This window comes from Phyllobates terribilis, unplaced genomic scaffold (assembly GCF_046119375.1).
Source record: "Phyllobates terribilis strain yellow unplaced genomic scaffold, ASM4611937v1 Scaffold_4__5_contigs__length_816908805, whole genome shotgun sequence".
NCBI lineage: Eukaryota > Metazoa > Chordata > Amphibia > Anura > Dendrobatidae > Phyllobates > Phyllobates terribilis.
The window spans coordinates 89,380,344-89,398,595 of record NW_027362764.1 but is presented as its reverse complement, the minus strand read 5'-3'; the positions used below and the strand labels follow the sequence as shown (position 1 = coordinate 89,398,595).

Genomic DNA, 18,252 nt, shown 5'->3' with positions numbered 1-18,252 from the left:
TGTTACTGGCGTCGGTGTAGAGGATAAAGGGCTGGCTATAATCAGGGTACGCCAGGATTTCATCCCCCATGAGGGCCATCTTCAGCTGGCGGAAGGACTCTACTTCCAGCTTCTCCCATCTGAAGGGTGGCTTCTGGTTCTTGGCCTTCCTGGACTGGCCTATCAGGAGGTCCTGTATAGGAGCTGCCTTTTTGGTGAAACCGGGAATGAACCTTCGGTAGTAGCCTACCAACCCGAGGAACTGCCTCACTTCCTTTACGCTGGAGGGGCTTGGCCATTCCTTAATTGCGGTGATCTTATCAGGGTCGGGAGCCACTCCGTCAGCACTCACCACGTGTCCCAGGTACTGCACCTTTGGCTTCAGGAGGTGACACTTGGAGGGTTTCACCTTTAGGCCGTAACTTGCCAGAGCTTCGAACACTTCCGCCAGGTGTTTCAGGTGGTCCTCGTAGGCCTTGGAATAGACGATGACATCGTCCAGGTATAACAGGACCGTCTCAAAGTTTCGGTGTCCCAGACAGCATTCCATCAATCGCTGGAAGGTTCCTGGTGCGTTGCAGAGTCCGAACGGCATGCAGGTAAACTCGCTAAGTCCCATCGGGGTGGTGAATGCGGTCTTCTCCCGGTCCGCCTCTGCTACAGGAACCTGCCAGTACCCGCTAGTGAGATCCAAGGTGGAGAAGAAGTTAGCAGATTTTAAAGCAGCCAAAGACTCCTCTATTCTTGGTAAGGGGTACGCATCTTTGTGTGTGATACGGTTAATTTTCCGGTAATCTACACACATTCTCATGGTGTTGTCTTTCTTTTTGACCAAGACTAGTGGAGCTGCCCAGGGGCTACAGCTATCCCTGATTACCCCAGCCTCCTTCATGTCTCTAAGCATCCCCTTGGCGTGTTGGTAGTGTGCAGGGGGTACGGGTCGATACCTCTCTTTTATGGGAGGATGGTCTCCCGTGGGGATGTGGTGTTCTACCCCCTTGACTCGCCCGAAGTCTAACGGGTGTTTACTAAACACTCTCTCGTACTCTCGAACCACCCGGTAGACTCCCTGTTTCTGGTGGGAGGGAGTGGAGTCAGTACCCAAATGTAGTTGCTGACACCAATCCTCCATTATTTTCGTAGAGCCGTTACCTTCCTCCGGGTGAGATGGAGGCAAGGGTTCCACAGACTGTATAGAATTTTGGTTGATAGTATATAATTTGGCTAGCGTAGCATACCGGGGCAGGTATACTTCCCTTTTCCCGATATTTATTATACGAACGGGCACCCTCCCATGGCGTACATCAACTACCCCCCGTGCTGTCAAAATGGTGGGCCTACTGTCTGAGTAGACTGGTTCTGCCATGGCCTGGTAATCTCTACCTCTCAGACCAATAGCTGCCCGGCACCAAATCATCATTTCACTTTTCGGGGGCATGGCAATAGGGAAAGGGTCACACATTCTTACGCTACCAATCTCACCACCGGAGAGTTCCACCTGTTGCCGTCGCATCAGTGCCCGGATCTCTTTCTGGAGCACTCGCTGCTGACCGGAGCTGGCGTTCTTGGCAACCTGCTGTAAAATGAAAATCACCTCTGCAAGACAATTTTCAATCACATTAGTTCCTAGAGTTATCTTTGGGTGACTCTCGCGCTTGTCAATGTCTACAATGATCAGTCCCTGTGCTGCCAGTTCGACTCTACCGATTTTAATGGTCATTTCTTTAAATCAGATCTGTGGCACGGGCTGACCATTACTGGCGATGATACTCAAGTCGTCGTCTGGATAGCGGGTTATATCCGAGTCATTCCAGTACTGCTTGAAGAGCACGTACGGGATGGTGGTGACCTGTGACCCGGTGTCCAGTAGGGCACTCATAGGGATGCCATCCAGTACCACAGGCAAGACTGGACGTCCTCCCACATATTTGTCGCGCCAGTTCGATGGGCCTGGTGATCTTTTTCCTGGGGGTTGGCCCTCTACCCCAGGTTGTGCCAGTTTAAAGGACAGTACCTTGCCATATGTCCGGGTTGATTGCAGCGGCAGATAGGTTGTCCGTCCTCGTTGTACCGGTCGCTGGGTCTTCCTCTGGCCGGTGGGGTCCTCCTTGGTCGACGCCAGCTGGATCTTCCCTGGAGTGGATACCTGTAAAGACTGCACAGTTCGGGTTAGCGCAGCAACGCTTTTAGCTAGCTCTTGGACCTGATGGTGCAGGTCCGGAGCCGGGTCATTGTTCAAAGCCTGCGCATCAGCCCCCACAGGCCCTGCCGACAAGGGCGCCGCCTCCTGGTGGTAAGTGATAGTAGGGCGCCTGTGGGTCACAACGCCACCCGGTGCCGGTTCTCTGAGCACCCGGATGGCTCTGTCCTTGAACTGTGCAAAGTCCAGATGAGGATCCTGTAAAGCCATTGTCCGCAACTGGGTCCGGTGGGCATTGCAATATAGTCCCTCTATAAATTGTTCGGTCAACAGCCTGTCCTCGTTTCCCACGCTGTCAGGGTCGGTCTGCTTAATGGCTCTCAGGGCCTCTTGTAGGTTTAGTGCATAGTCCCTTATACTCTCATGTGCTCGCTGCTTGCACCCATAGAATCTAAGCTTAATCTCGGCTGAGGTGCGGGTATCAAAGGTGTCCCTCAGCCGGGTTAGTATCCCTGCGACAGTCCTCCTCCCAGGTGGCCAGGACTTTACCTCCCTTTGGGCTGCCCCGGTTAGTTGGGCCACCAGGATGCTCACTTTTTGCTCTTCTGTGAGGGGTTACACCTGGAAGAGGCTATCCAGCTTTTCTTTAAAGTCATTCAGGGTATGTGTCTCCCCTGAGTACTGGGGTAGCCAGGCTGCTCCCGGGATATAGGGCATGGTGAAAGGCATGACTGCAGCAGCGGTGGCGCTGGCGGGGGTTGAGGCAGTGAAGCTCTCCTCCGTATCCGACATCTTTCTCCCCCCCTAGTGGACCGTGGCCTACCTTGCGATGATCCTCTTCCGTAGGCCGCGGCTCCGCAGTGGATCGTCAGGGTTGAGGACCTTCCGTCGCGCTCCTGTGACGTCGGCGTCTGCTGGGCTCCTTCCAGGACCTTACGCAACGTCCGGACGTGAGGCGGGGCTTCAGTTCTCGCGCGCTTTCGGAGTCCACGCCCCTCTTCTTCCCGCGCGGCGTCTTCAAGATGGCGTCCAACGGCGGGAAAACTCCACGGATGGCGGGAAGAAGGCAGAAGATGGCGCCGGATGGCGGGAAAACTTCGCGGATGGCGGGAAGAAGGTAGAAGATGGCGCCGGATGGCGGGAAACCTCCACGGATGGCGGGAATCTTCACCACTTGGTAAGTTTGAAGTCTTTTTCAGGCACGCAGTACCCGGTGATTGCGGGCACGAAATCCTGCCGACTACGCCAAAAGTTGACGCGCCCCTGGGCCTACTTGGGGTAGCGTTGCGCACGCGGGGACTACCCGGAGCCGGGCCTGTTGGGGGTAGTAGTCTCGTGGCGGTGACCCGGTCCGTGCCCAGGGAGTCAAACTGTGTGGCTGAGTATTAGCAGTAGATGTTGGACGACTACGCCACCCGTTGAATGCAGCTATGGAGCTGCCGCTGCAGGGCAGACCGCTGAGGCCGGTGGAAGGGTTGTGCAGCGTGGATGGGATAACCCCCAACGGGAGGGGTATGGCCTCAGGGCAGCCGACGTGGATGATGGGGGTAGGAGGAACCACTCAGAGACGATGCGGTGTAGTTCAGGGTCTTTACTGGTGATAAAGATAGACCCTCCCGGAGTACTGGCTAGCGATCGGGGCCTGGTCAGTCTTTGAGCAGATGGGATTTCCCCTGGCCAGGCGGAGTTGTAGGCCTCCTCAACTAATTGTACTCTTCTGGCTACCTTGCTAGAGGCGGGTAAAAGTAGCCCACGTCCCTGAGTGTACCGTGTGGTGCTCACCCGTATGGCCGGTGACTCGGGGCCTTCTTGTGGCTTCCGCTCCACGATGGCGGTGCTGGTCCCACGCGTGTGATCGTGCCTTCGGGTTTCTTGGCCAGAGGACCTGAAATCCCCTGCCGGTCGGTTTCTGCTGCTGGGTAAGGATTAGTCCCCACAGCCTCGGACTCCGGGTCCGGTGGTAACTCTTCAATCAGGGCGAGCTCTTCAGCTGCCAGCCCCTGATTCCTTTTAGCATGACTTCCCCAGAGCTCCTGATCTTTCTTGTTCCTAAAGCTGCTCCACTACAGACCAGACTGTGTCTCTGTCTGTGTTCTCTGCTCTTTCTCTCTAACCCTGCCTCAGCCCCAGTTTTATATAGGGGAAGTTCTTCCCCTCCCAGGACTGGGCAGGAGGTGTGGCATGCATAGGATTCCTGACCAAGAGACCTCCCACCTGCTCTCAGACATAATATCTCTATCACTGTGGCAACCAGACCCCTGGGGTGTCACATATTTCCTTTTCTCATTTGTGGGATTAACCCCTTTAACTGTTTCTTGCCTCTTTTGATCTTGCAGTAAGCTTCACATAAGAATAACACTATGAAAATAATTTTTTCCTCAAGCTGTCAGGTCTGGGGAAGCATCCTCCATGTATGCATAATTACTTGCTTGTTGAAGATTATGAAAGATTATGTACCATTATTATTATTTCAAAACCCTCCATTATCTGCAGCTAGATAACGCCATCTCTCAGACTTACTCCCGGATTTTAGCATTATTAGAGGCTTATGCTGATTTAATCAAGGCGTTTGAGAACTGTGATCATACTAGTTTAGCTTTGCATTATCTTTACGGTGAGAGCTAGTGGAAATCGCCCGTTTAGCTGCGTCCACTTTGCTGATGAAGTTGTCATGTGACACAAAACAATATTCTTACATGAAAATTTGCAAAATATACAGAAAACGCAAAAATATAACAACATGAGCCCAATAAGATGGAGTTAATGTAACCATATTTTCGGTTACCGTTCAGTGGATAGCACACTGATCATGTAAGCCAATGTGCATGGACCACAATGGTGCATGTAAGGGCAGATAGTTACTGCACCCTTCCACGAGCTGCACAAGAAGCCATTAGTGACCCATTGTGCTGCACCCAGCTCCACAGGCATGGTGTCTCTTCCAATGGGCAAGCTGGTCTGGCTTCCTGCACAGGCCAACAGCAGGTCCAAATCTTCACCCTCCATAACACAGTTATCAGTCCCTCATACCCACATCAGCATCAGGCCCTACATCGGCCCACAATGACTCTGGTCCCTACTTCACCCAACTGGAAGGCAAGAAATCCAAAATTCTCAATGTCAACCATGGTACATGGGATAGTAAAATGGCGAGTCCAGCAACCAAGAGCACAATCGTGGACCAAACCACTGTCTCCGATGCTCATTCCTTTTATGATTGGGGGAAGAGAAGTCCCCACCACAAGTGTTTGGCAGCGGCTACTACAATTCTCCATATTTGAAACACATGCATAATTGACCAAGCAGAGCGTGAATGTATATGGGGGCTGAGGAGGGAAAAGCATAAGGCCAGCTCTATAGTGAGGCAAGCAGTCTCTAACAGAAAAAGGGGAATATATGTTCATCCATCCAGCAAGCAGGCAGGCACAGAAGGGTAAAAAGGTCTTGGCCATAACAGTTTACAATCTACAAGGAAAGTGATAAATCCACATTTGCCAACATCTTAAAACTGCCTTCACATAGTAATAGAACCCCACACTATAATAGTGCCTCCACATAGTAATAATATCCGACACTAATAGTGCCACCTCTGTGCCTCCACATAGTAATAGAACCCCACACTGTAATAATGCTGCTTTGTGCCTCCACATAATAAAAGTACCCTACAGTGTAGTAATAATGCCCACCTCTGTGCTTCCATATAGTAAAAGTATGTGTCAAGGGCGCAACTCAGCTGCCTCCAATCGTCAGGACAATTACGCAATTGACTGACGAGTGACAGATGAGGCTACAGCTATTTTCCCTACTGGGCCATTTATTGGGGAACTCACAGTGTGCGTATGGTATATACACCTGCGATTACAGCTCATGGAATATATATATATATATATATATATATACACACATACATACACACCCCAGTATTGTATCTACCAACTCCAGAATAACTAAAAGAACTATTAGCTGCCACCACCACCAATTGGTTATACAGGCCGATTGGACACCCGTTACAGGTAGCGTATGGCTTCAGGGATGCAGTTTACAGAGCAAGAGGAACAGAGCTATTAAATTTCATATATTTAGTCCGGAAAGGTAGGCAATGTTTTTAAAAATTATACAAAGATGATACAAAATGGGAACAAAACAATATGATATATACAATCAAATAATGTAAAAAGGAAAACCAAAGAAAAGTACTAAACCTGATGTCACGGAAATGGTTCGGTGCTTAGTGGAGGGAGGTACTCCTTAGGAAAATGAACAGAACCCACAGCAAGCTGTAACTTACAGGACTGACAAAACAGAAAGACCCAAATTCTGCTTTTTATTAGATCAAGGTTACGACCGCATACCTCCCTTTGGTGAGCTCATATGGGGGCTGGTTGTGGCATGTGCTAGGTCTTTTAGCAGATTATGAGATACCCAACTTACAGGATATCTTCGTCCCTGGAGTTCCAGACAGTAGATATTGTCATCATGTTTCTTATTGCAATTGTACCTTTCTATAGAGATGAAACATGGCATGGATAGCATCATCTGTCTACCAGATATTAAGTTGGAGGGGTTAGAATGGCCTTACTGTGATGTGAGTGAATGCTTTCTGTTTGTTCCTTCGCTACAGTGAAGAAAATATATCTCCCATAAATATTGGATCTATGCAAACCCCAATATTCATCACTGACTCCAATATGTCTCAGAACAGTGCTTTGATCAGAGGAAGCTCTTGCTTTGGAAGTGTACTTCTCCATCTCTGTGTAAATGAATCCCAAGCTTAGTGTTTGGCTCTTAGAGCAAATCTCCTGTTGGCATTACCTGGTCATTGCAGGAGGTCCTACTTCAATAGAGGTTGAAGTGTAAGCTCTCGCTCACTTCCCCAGTTATAATTAGTTTCTCTCCATTAGTTTCCATATGTTCAATGTGAAGTCCTACTTCAATGGAGGTTGAAATGTCAGCTCTTTCTCACTATGTTCAATGTGATGGTAATATGTCCCCTCTTCGGAGCTGTCTATATGGATTTTAAGTTTTCTCTACAACAGTATGCCACACTATAACAGTGCCCCTCTGTGCCTCCACATAGTAATAATGCCCACCTCTGTGCCTCCATATAATATTAGTATGTTACACTGTAATAGGGCCCCTCTGTGCCTCCACATGGTTGTCACTTTTGTGGCTCCAAATTATAAACTTATCCCACACAATAATCAGCCCCCATTTGTTCCCCCACACAGTTATTCTATGTCCAAAGAAAAGAACATAAGTTTAACCACTTAATGACCGAGCCAAAATTTTTAAAATCTGACATGTGTCACTTTATGCAGTAATATCTCTGGAATACTTCAACATATCCCATTGATTTTGAGAATTGTTTTTTTCGTGACACATTATACTTTGTGATAATGGTAAATTTAGGTTGATCTATTTTGTGTTTATTTTTAAAAATATCAGAAATGTGACAAATTTTAAAAAATTTGAAACTTTCAAACTTTAAATGATTATCCCTTTAATACAGCTAATCACACCACACAAAAACATTAATAAATAACATTTCCCTCATGTCTGCTTTACATCAGCACCATTTGTAAAATGTTGTTTTATTTTGTTAACATTTTAGAAAGTTTAAAAATGTAGCCATAATTTTTCTTTTTTTTTCAAGGACATTTACAATACTTATTTTTTTAGGGACCTGTTCAGTTTTGAAATGACTTTGTGGGTCCTATATATTGGAAACCCACAAAAGTGATACCATTTTAAAAACAGCGCCCCTCAAAGAAATCAAAATGGCTTTCAGGTAGTTTTTTAACCCTTCAGGTGCTTTTCAGGAATTAATGCAGTGTCATGACAGGAATGAAAAAATGTATCTTTACAACCTAAATGTTTCTAACTTCAGAACAGGCCGCTATAGCTGGAAGACTTTAAGGTCGTTATTTGGCTATGAATTGCCATGGCAAACATCAGGACCACATGATAAAGATCTCAGGGTGCCGATGAGGTTAAAGAGGGAGCCCCTACACGGTTAACCATCTAGATCTAGTAGTTAATATTGACAGCAATATTTAAGGGGTTAAACAGCCATGGTCATTGCCAACACTGATCGTAGCTGATGCAGCAAGTTGTCAGCTATAATGTACAACTGATAGCTGCTGGATTCTCACCCATCAGAGGATGCTACTCTTATATCGCAGGTCAGTTTTAAGTCGTATTGGCACCCCACTCCAACGATGAGCGGTGGTACTCCTCCTCTTCTCCTCTGCAGTATGTGGTCCGGAGCAGGCAGCACAATGAGGTAGTATCGTTGCGTTGCCTGCTGTCCTCCAGCATTAGAATCTTCAGTAAGCCGCGCCTAAAGCAGCCCTGGGGCGACCAGAATAAGTGGGGAAGCAGGGAGTTGGTGGCTCTCTGCTCCATCATAGCTGTGGCTCTCTGCTCCATCATAGCTGGTGGCTCTCTGCTCCATCATAGCTGTCAACTGTATCCTGAGGATCAACACAACCTGAGGACACGGATACAGATGAAGGTGCTCCGTGCCTGGGAGATCGGCCAACTCCTCCAGATTTCCTCTATTTCCGAGACAGTTGGGGAGTGTGGATGAACGGTACGAGTTACGGGGGCAGATTTGCCATTCTCAATGCATTTTGACTTTGGGGATAATGTACCAAATTTTAGTGCAAATTGGCACATCTAGTTTGTAACCAATTTATTGAATAAAACACTTTGTGGATCAGAAAGATGGGTGGGTAAAATGTGACGTGCACCAAAATATAGGCACAAATACATAAGTAACCAATAGGTGGTGTAAGATTAGTCAAAAAGTCTAAAAATGAAAAAAAAAATACCATATTTTTTGGATTATAAAAGGCACTATTTTTCACTCATTATTTTGGAGGAAAAAGGGTGTGTGTTTTATAACCCGAAGGTATCTTACCTGGGGGAACGGTGTCGGTGGAGCAGGGTCACAGGAGGCAGGGTCGCTGCTTCAGGAGGCCGGCGGCAGCAGGAGTGGGGCGATGCTGCAGGCCCTGGGCTCTCTTAAGATGTCGGCCAGCGTCCTCTTTTCCGTAGATGTCCCTGCGGTGGGCTTCGGAAAAATGGTCGCCGGAGGCGCACCACCATTTAATTTAACATTTTGTTTCCAATTTTGCACCCCAAAATTTGGGGTGCGTCTTATAGTCCACACAATACGGTATATCATCTAGCATGAACCTCTGCGAGAAATATGCCATCTTAACCCATTCCCTTTCATAATGCACCATCATGTCATGGAGCGGGCCATTTTCTCCATTATGGCACAGTTTTCAGGATCTGTTCGGCTATTCTATTGCCTTCCTCTCAGATTTGAGATAGGCTTATACTACCAAATTATACAGCGTTAGTGGCATTTTTTGTATACTGTAGCTACACCTACCATCCATCTTTACTCGTACTAGTGTCTTGTGTGAGGCTATATTATTACCTTCTGTATCAGGTCATGATTCCCATTATTGATAGGTGCTTGCATCACACGTGTATTTGATTGTCTTAGTAGATAACACTATCCCTGCTTTATTTCATGGAGGTCTAACAACTATTGCTGCTCATATATCTCTGTGCACCATATTATTGGCTCATGGAGGCTGCGATATAGTATGTGGATTAATGTGGCTTGCGGATGCTCGATGTACCATTTAAATGTTTTTAATGTTGTTTTCTGTGATTATCAATAAACTTTTTTGTATTGTATATTATATGAGGTGTGTACATCTATATGCAGCATCTTTTTTCTCCTTATTACATGGAGCGGGCTCAGGAGCTGGGCAGTATTATATGGCCCCTAACAGCAGTGACCAGAACGAGCGCAGATCGCTGCTGTTTAACCACTTAAATGCCACAGTTAATCACTAACAAAGGCGTGCAAGTCGTACAATCTTGCTGGTGCATCCGTTTCGGAGTCCATTGGCCCCTTTAGACGTGATCGTAGGGCGCTGATGGGATGCAATGGCGGCCGGGAGCGTGTGAAGGGCCACGATCGTGGTTCTCCTGTAAAGCTTAGCCACAGGCTCCAGAGGATAGCATCATTTTTACTCTATACTGTAATATGAGGTATCACGGTGTATCTAGTCCAAGTGATCAATCAATTGCAGGTTCAAGTCTAAAAAATAAAGTATCACGATATGTTTTAAAAAAAAAAAAAAAAAAACTTAACAATTTAAATCACGCGGCTCCATGGATGAAATGACAATTGTTAAGACTCTTGGAAAAGGAGAAAGAAAATAAGTAAATGCAAAGATGAAAATTTGCCATATCATTAAAGATGTTGTCAACTTTAGGGGCTATTTTATTTTTTTACTTAAATGCATGTATTTGAGGCTACAAATCATTTTGGCAATTGAATTTCATTAAAAAAATGGCTACTACAGGCTGATTCCTGCACATTTTACTTTGGTGTGGTCTGTGGTCAGCAATCAGCAGAGAGGAGCTCAGGAAAGGACAGATAAAAGAGTTATAAGCTCCAGTCAGAACCAGCTCACTGACAGATTTTCAGTTAACTCATTCTGCAGTCAGCCAGTACAACTGTGAGGCTAGAGAGGGCGAATGGTGCAGAATTGTTAATGAACCCAAACTGAAGCTATGAGTTTTAGCCAAAAGTACATGCATTTAAGTAAAGAAAATGCGTGATGCATCAATTCCACACTCCGCACCTGCCACCACAGTGACATGGCAGGCGCACTCTCCGCAGGACTCTGGCAGGCGCACTCTCCGCAGGACTCTGGCAGGCGCACTCTCCGCAGGACTCTGGCAGGCGCACTCTCCGCAGGACTCTGCCGGCTTTCTGTGCAGGTGTCCGCTCTCAGCGCCGCGCACACTGGAATCCTCTCCATACACAGAGAAGTTCCGGGGACGAGCGGGCGGAGCTTCGTCGACAGAGGCGGGCACTCAGCGTGACGTCACGTGTAGAGGCGGAGCGCGGCCGCAGCACTCGGGGGGCGGGGCCGCAGCAGAGCACACGGGCGACTGCTGCGTGTTGACTTCCTCAAAGTGGTCGCCGTTGCGGCTGCTGCTCCGACCGCGCTGCCGTCGTTCGCAGAAGGTCGTCTGGGAAGCGGGGGACACCGCTGTGGTCGCTGAGAAGGCGGTAAGTCCGGGAGCAGAAGTGGCAGACGGTGAAAGGTCGGGGAGAGAGAGAAGGGAAGCGGCTCTTAAACCTTTGTTAGAAGAGGGGCTGCCAGAAGTTACGGGAGGGGACGGGGGTCACAAAGAGAGGAAAGTCGCATCTGACAAAACAAATTTGTGTACAGTGTGTATGTGGCTGTCATTGTCTTCCTGTGTCCTGTGCTGAGCGGACACTTCCTCCTCCTCCTCTCACCTGAAGGAATGAGGAGCTCCCTCCACCCAGCCATGTCCCTGTGTCACCTGCAGGTGCCCTGTAATGTGACCAGAGGGGCCGGGTGATGGCCACTGAGACGTGTGGGGACGTCCTATGTGCCCACCACACTGCAGAGAACACGCAGTCCCATTCACTTCACTGGGGTGGGACTGCCAGCACCTCTACAGCCGGTGCTCTGCCAGCGTCCTTGTTGTCCACCTAGAATGCCCGCTGTGCCCATCTGCCAGCCCTGGGCGTTGGCATCACTGTAGAGTGGCTCCATATGTATGCACGTAGGTTTACGTTAGTGTGACTGCGGATGGTGCTGTCACCTGTAGCCAATGGCCAACTCCTGATAGGAGGGGGCGTAACGTCTGTTCCTTGTGCCACTCTGACACTAAAAGCCGCTTTGGTGAACCAACACAAGTGGCCGCTGTGTCCTGCTCATAGAGGGCCCACATGTGCCCACCACTTGTACGCCACAATGCCACCTAGTGGCCAGAAAACTGTGACGTGTGCACCTGTTTTCCCGTTTGCTCATTTGCTAGTTTCTGATGGTCCCACGCCAATAGTGATAGCGCACGCTCATCTATTTGGTTGAGAGACTGTATAAGTTTTCATTAATTTCCATTTTTTAGCCTGGAAAGCTGGAGCCCTCGTCCTCAGTAAGAGTTAGGGGACCCTGAGGTTAGACCCATGCACTTCTTCTCTCCTGGCTTATAAAGCGTAAATGGCATTTTATAAGGCAGTACTGTCACTTTGTGATCGGTGGAGAGATGACCTCTGGGACCCCTACCACTCATGAGGGTGGAGAGACTGCAGTAATTCAGCACTGGATGCCGCGGACCCCTCGGCCGGGCATGGAGCTTCACTTGTTGTGCTGCAGCTTCCCTGCACAGTGAGTGACAGCGCACAGCATCCCAGAAGTCCATGCCACCATGCTGAGATGGGAATGGCCCTTTAATGGGAGCTTTGTTTGTTCCGTCTAACCTTTCAGGCTAAATTTGGGAAAATTGTGCTGCTGTTTTGTAAACTGCTTGGCAAAATTAGCTCCGGATTCTCATGGATTTGCAGCATAAATCATGTTCTTCATCAAGACACACTGGTAAATTCTGCCCTGCGCAGCACATTACCACCCTGCAGACCCTCCATGATGGCCCCGCTGCTGTAGGTGATGGGACGCATTCTCTCTGCAGTAACTTTGCAATGATAGTAAAACATGAAATGGAGCACTGTGAAATCACTGGGCCGTTCACATATTGCAGAGACGCCAGCTGCCCTTTCAGGCTGCTCTCCATCTTCCCTAATAAAGTACCTCTTGATAGTGGAGAAATAATGCAGCAGGTCCTGGTGATGTCACGGTCGGCACTGCTTCATCTGCATGCGTTCTCTAATTAATACTGCGGATTGCACTGGCTCGGTTTTCTCCTTCATTCTTGTGGCATCTTCAGAGCGATGGAGTAATACGACCGCTGCAGTGCTCTGTCATTCACTGCGTGTTGTGACTTTACATTTCTGCAGCTTCCGGGCCTCTGTTTGCTTTTGTATATTACTAATACTTATCTTCATTCCTTAAGTTTTGCAGATCACCGGTACTACAGCCTCTCCTGGCAAAAAAACTTGTCTCTCTCTCTCTTTTTTTGGAGCAACATTAAAGGAGTTCTCAAACTAAATATGTTTTATTCACGGGAGTGGTGATAAAGCGATGATCACTGAGATCTTCTGACTAGTGTAACCTCCTCTGCAGATACCAAAGTCATCAATCGTCACGCATGTAAAATGTCTCCATTCACACAAGGAAGTTTGGGACCCTCCTGTGTCAGTCAGACCGCCAACGATCCTACATATACAGTACGTTCTTAGTTGGTCAGCAACTTGCTTGCATTGGGGGTCTATCTTTAAGGGGTTCTTCTCTATTGGCACTTTAGCAAAATTGTGCTTCTCTAAAGCGGCGGTCTCCAACCTGTGTGTGTCTGTTGTCAGAGCGATCTGATTCCCCCCCCCCACATTCACCGATATGGATGGTTATAATTGCGTAGGATTTCTATAAAGACTAATGTCAAGTGTTGCATTTTTTTCTCCTTGAAGCGACTTCTTGTGTTTTTTTTTCGGCTGTTTTCTGAGCGTTTAGCCGCTGTTTTTTTTTCTTTTGTAACGTTATCCCATGTTTTTTGTGAATTCTTTTTCTACTGTCATTTTCTGGTCGTTTTTTTATTTTATTATTCGATGGCATGAAAAAAAGAGACCACTAGCAATTTCTATGATGGCAAAACGCTCCAAAAGACTTCCGGCATCTTTTGAGTTTTCCCATCGACTTGTATTTTAAAGTACAGAACTTCTTATGAGCTGAAGACTCCTGAAGAATAGTCTGGTAACTTCTTTTAACCACTTGGAGTTTTTAGAAAAGACAAAAAAAAAAAAAAAAAAAAAAATGTTCAAAAGCCTGAACAAATTCAGAAAGTCATTGTTGCATAGATCTGCATGCTTTGATGCGGTTTCCACCTGAAAAAGACGCCATGTGAATGTACCCAGTGACCCCATTCACACGGTGAAGATTTTGGAACGCACAAACTACTCTTGACCAAAGATAAAGCTGGGTTGTAAGTTGCATTGCAGCCCTGCTGACAGTCATTAGATGCAATGTGTGACCATGTAACCCTGGCCTTTTCCGAAATAGTTGATGCTGTTATGACCCCGCACACCTGCCGCGACGCAGGTATCATGCACGTGTCCTGCTCATTATTTGCTGATCGTGCATGCGTCATTGCCATCGCTCACTTGGGTCTGAAACGCGCCTTATAACGTCTTTTATGTTAATAAAGTGAAATCCATAGGAGCCGATTGTACAGCAGCGCAGGCAGCAATCTCGCCTCCGCGCAGAATTGTGACTGTAAAGATGTGTAAGTGGCCGTATTGGACCAGCGGCATTACAGGATGAAGGGATTTTGTACGTTTCTCGCTAAAAGGATGTTTGCTGCTCTGCGAGTCCAGTCCAAGGTTGATTTTGTCAAAGGGGCTTACAAGGCATTAATGCTGTTAACTCCGCCGGTGCCGCTGCACACCATCGTCTGTCATTATCCCAGTGTCTCCTGTGCAGCGGGGGCTACGTCTGCAAAAAATAAAATAAATGAATTGAGTGAATTCCTGAGCCGAGGTGCTGTGTAATGTGGAATGTTATGCGGACGGCACTAGATACACAGGCGGCACATGGAGCTGGACGCAGCAACATGTGGTGAGAGGGAGGCGCAGGCATTAGTGTTTGCTTCAGTTGCTTGGGAGAGCATTTCTTTTTATTATCAAACCGCTTAACCCCCTTCCTGCCAGCAGGAATTTTAATTTGCATGGAGACGTTTGGACGGAGGAGGTTTTCAGTGGCCGCGCCGACTCGTGCCTTTTTATCATAAAGAAAAACCGTAAAGTGGAATGTGATATTGTGCGGAGGCCTGGTGATCGGTCAGACTTGTCATAGCCTATGCCATGTGGTGGTCAGCGGCATAGTCACCCACTGGCACAAGTCCTTCATAATAGGGGAAGAGGTGCAGAAAATACCTGCTAATATAAAGCAAGCATATATAGCTGCATCTGGAGCATTATGTGACAAAGTATTGCTCTTGGGGGGACACGGATTTCTCTGGAGGGGCGCTTAAGTTAAAGGTGGGTGTCCAGTAAAGATGACCTACCTTCAAATAGTCAAGTTAAAAAAGAGGGTCTTTTATAAGGCCCCCTTGTCAGGATCAACCCCAACGGTGCCTCCCATTTGTCAGGAACACCACTCACCCGCGACGTGCGCCCTGGATGCTACTGTAAAGGGGGCTCTACTTCCCACTCACTCGTCCACTCACCTATAGGCTGACAATGAGCTAAGCTCACCCCACACCCAGTCCTCTCTTCCACACCACACGTTTCACTGCCACAATGCGCCGTTTTGATAGTCCAGTAGGACGCCTGCACTGGGGCACACACGCCACCCAGCTTTCCCGAGCACCTGATAGGTACTTTTCTTGCACTGTGGCATACACAGGGTAACACAACCAGGCTGTTCTCGCCCTCTTTAGAGTTTGGGGGTATGATTAGAGCAGCAAGTAACAAACTTATTAAATTTTAGGTTTAAAATATAAAAAGTACAGTGATTAAAAAGTGAAATAATACAAAATAACTGTATAAAATAAAAGAAGTCTTTATGAATTGGATCCGTGCGAGCTTCTGACAGAGGAGAGCCCTGCAGGAAATATGGACAGATCTGCAATACTCATTGCTTCTCCTGGGGTCTGACCTGGATATTCGGTAGATGAGATGTTAGAAAGGGTCTTGCTAGACCCCTCACTCCTCCCTCTGCTGAGGTCAGAGGAGGGCGGCTGATTGGACGCGATTAAATCTGTTTTGTCCCGAATGTCTATTGTTGGTCATATTTCCTCCTAGGAACCTCCTAGAAAACCAACATGGCCGTCATTGTACCAAACACACTTCACATATTCTATACACCTCACACGTGAATATGTTACATCCATAATTCAGGGAGACGTTGCGTTCCTGTCGGCTGCCTCTGCCAAAACGTTTGCGATTTTACCTACAGATGTGAATGTTTACTCCTGATCATGTCTGTAACCATGGATTGTGTCAAACTCGGCTTTTATAGATATGGCATGAAAAATATTGCACTTCCATTGCCATGTCAGAGTCCTCTGATATGGAGCCATGCCACCTGCCTTAGGGCAGTATCCTGAACCTTGCATTGATTAGCACCTCTTTAGTAATTAGGATATACCCAGTCCAAGTTTGCCCTTCCAACTACTGTCAGCTACCTGTTAATTACCCTGTGTACACACTCCATGTCTGCTCTCCATCAGATACCCTGCTTCAATTTATTTTTTACAGCGGGTCGAGGGTTGTAGGCAGAGATCCCAGGCCCCCAGCATTTGATCTGTCTAACTATACTCCATTTATGACACCCTTACAAACATTGGATACAACTCTGCCGATCTTGCCAATTTCAATGGGATCAACCGACCATGTAATGTACAAGGAAGCCTCCTGACTCCTAACAAACAGCGAACCATTACAAAATTGCCGATTAATGCAGTTTTTTTTATATAATATGAAAAACCGTAAACTTGTACTTGGAAGCATTTGCTGTGTTTGACTATTGTTCCCTGTTATCAGCCAGCTCTGATGTCTAGCCGGGGTGTGACTGACGCTTGGATCTTTAATGGTCTGTGAACTTTAGGTTTAGGACGCAAGATGTAGCCGTCAGATCTGAATCAGGCATCCTTCGAGGGTTTGCAACCGCAGTATTACTTCCTTTTCCTGCTACCTGCTGCTGTTTGTTGTACGGAGCAGCGCTCGGCAGTGAAGGAAACGGCACATCACTATAAAAGATTTTTGGTAATTATTTGCTTCTGTAACCACATTTCTGTAGTATTTCTATTTAGAGTCTTATTCTCCGATTGATGTCTGTTCTTATAAGATGTAGCCGCTCTTCATGGAAAAGTCGCCATGGTCCTCACCATATAAAGGCCAGAAATACTGCAGATGTCTTACTGCTCTCAATTACTTCCAGACCTAGTTTTCCTTTCAACACAGAAGAAAACACTGGGGTGTGAAAGTGGCCTAACTTTAGGCTCAATTTACCCCTCTATAAAGGCTTCGTCTGACAGTGAAATAATTATTTTTCTTTTAGGCATGGATAGTTTTAGAATAAAAAAAAACTAATATATTCACCTTCCAGTGCTGCCATGGATCCATTGCAGGTCTGTGCCGGCTCCAAAAGTGGTGTCTGCTCTGTTAAAAGGTCGCAGCACCGCTGCAACCAATCGCAATCTGCAGCAGTCCTTCCGGAGTAACCTGTGCTGGATCCGCGACGGCACTGGAAGGAGAGTTTGTCTTCAGCTATGTGCCCACGATGCAGAAATGAAGCGGAAAATTTCCGCTTCATTTCTGCATGTCCTTGCCAGACAAAACGCGTGCGCATTTTTACACGCGTTTTTGACATGCGGGTTTGCCATGCTTTTTTCTAATGCATTGAGTAGGCAATTACGCATGCGTAAACGCAGAAATAATGGACATGCTGCGGATTTTTCCGCACACAAAATCCGCTGCGGAAAATTCCACAACATGAGCACAGAACATGCGGATTGTCTTGGGGACCATGGGGCACGTATTACCAAGCATTTCCGCAGCAGAAACTCCGCAGCAAAAACACTTGAAAAATTCATCGTGGGCATGCAGCCTTATGATGCGTCCTATGTATACAAACCCTTATGTCTTATCTAATTGATATGAAGGAGGTCTGGTAGTTTTGTTCAGCGACTGTCTTCACACTTGGTGCGAGGTTAAAGGATAATTTTGCTTTATACTTTTCTGTCTCTTCTATAAGGCATACACGATGTCATCAGAGATGCCCAAAGTTTGGTGATCTGGTCACTGCTAAGCCCCAGTAACTATTGGTTAATGATTCTGTTACCAGTTAAATATTGGCCAGTTGTCCAAGTTGGAGAGAGAGATTTTTCCGTTTCCAAAGTCCGGGTCCCCATTGTTTTAAATGGGGTTCGGGTTCTGTTTCAAGTTCAGGTACAGTTCTGGTACCTGACCGAAATTTGGAATAAAGTTCGGGTTGGGTACCAGAACCTGAACTTCCACGGGGTCCGCTCATCCCTAATATAAACCATTCTGACTTTTTTTTGAAGGGGTTAAGTTGCAAACTACTTGTAAAAACAAGCAACTTTACAATTTACCTCTGAAGAATGGAATGAATTTTAATATTTGTACAGCTCCTTACCCAGGTAACCGGCCACCA

The 18,252-nt window shown here is 47.1% G+C and overlaps 1 protein-coding gene across 8 annotated transcripts in view; it reads left to right on the top strand.

Moving 5' to 3' along the window:
- Positions 1-11,089: 11,089 nt before the first annotated feature.
- Positions 11,090-18,252, top strand: part of ARHGAP12 (Rho GTPase activating protein 12) — a 99,379-nt gene continuing 92,216 nt past the window's right edge. For all 8 annotated transcript variants that reach the window (XM_073677624.1, XM_073677623.1, XM_073677622.1 and 5 more), the window contains exon 1: positions 11,090-11,228. The gene's annotated coding sequence lies outside the window, so the exon portion shown is untranslated. The remainder of the gene's footprint in view (positions 11,229-18,252) is intronic.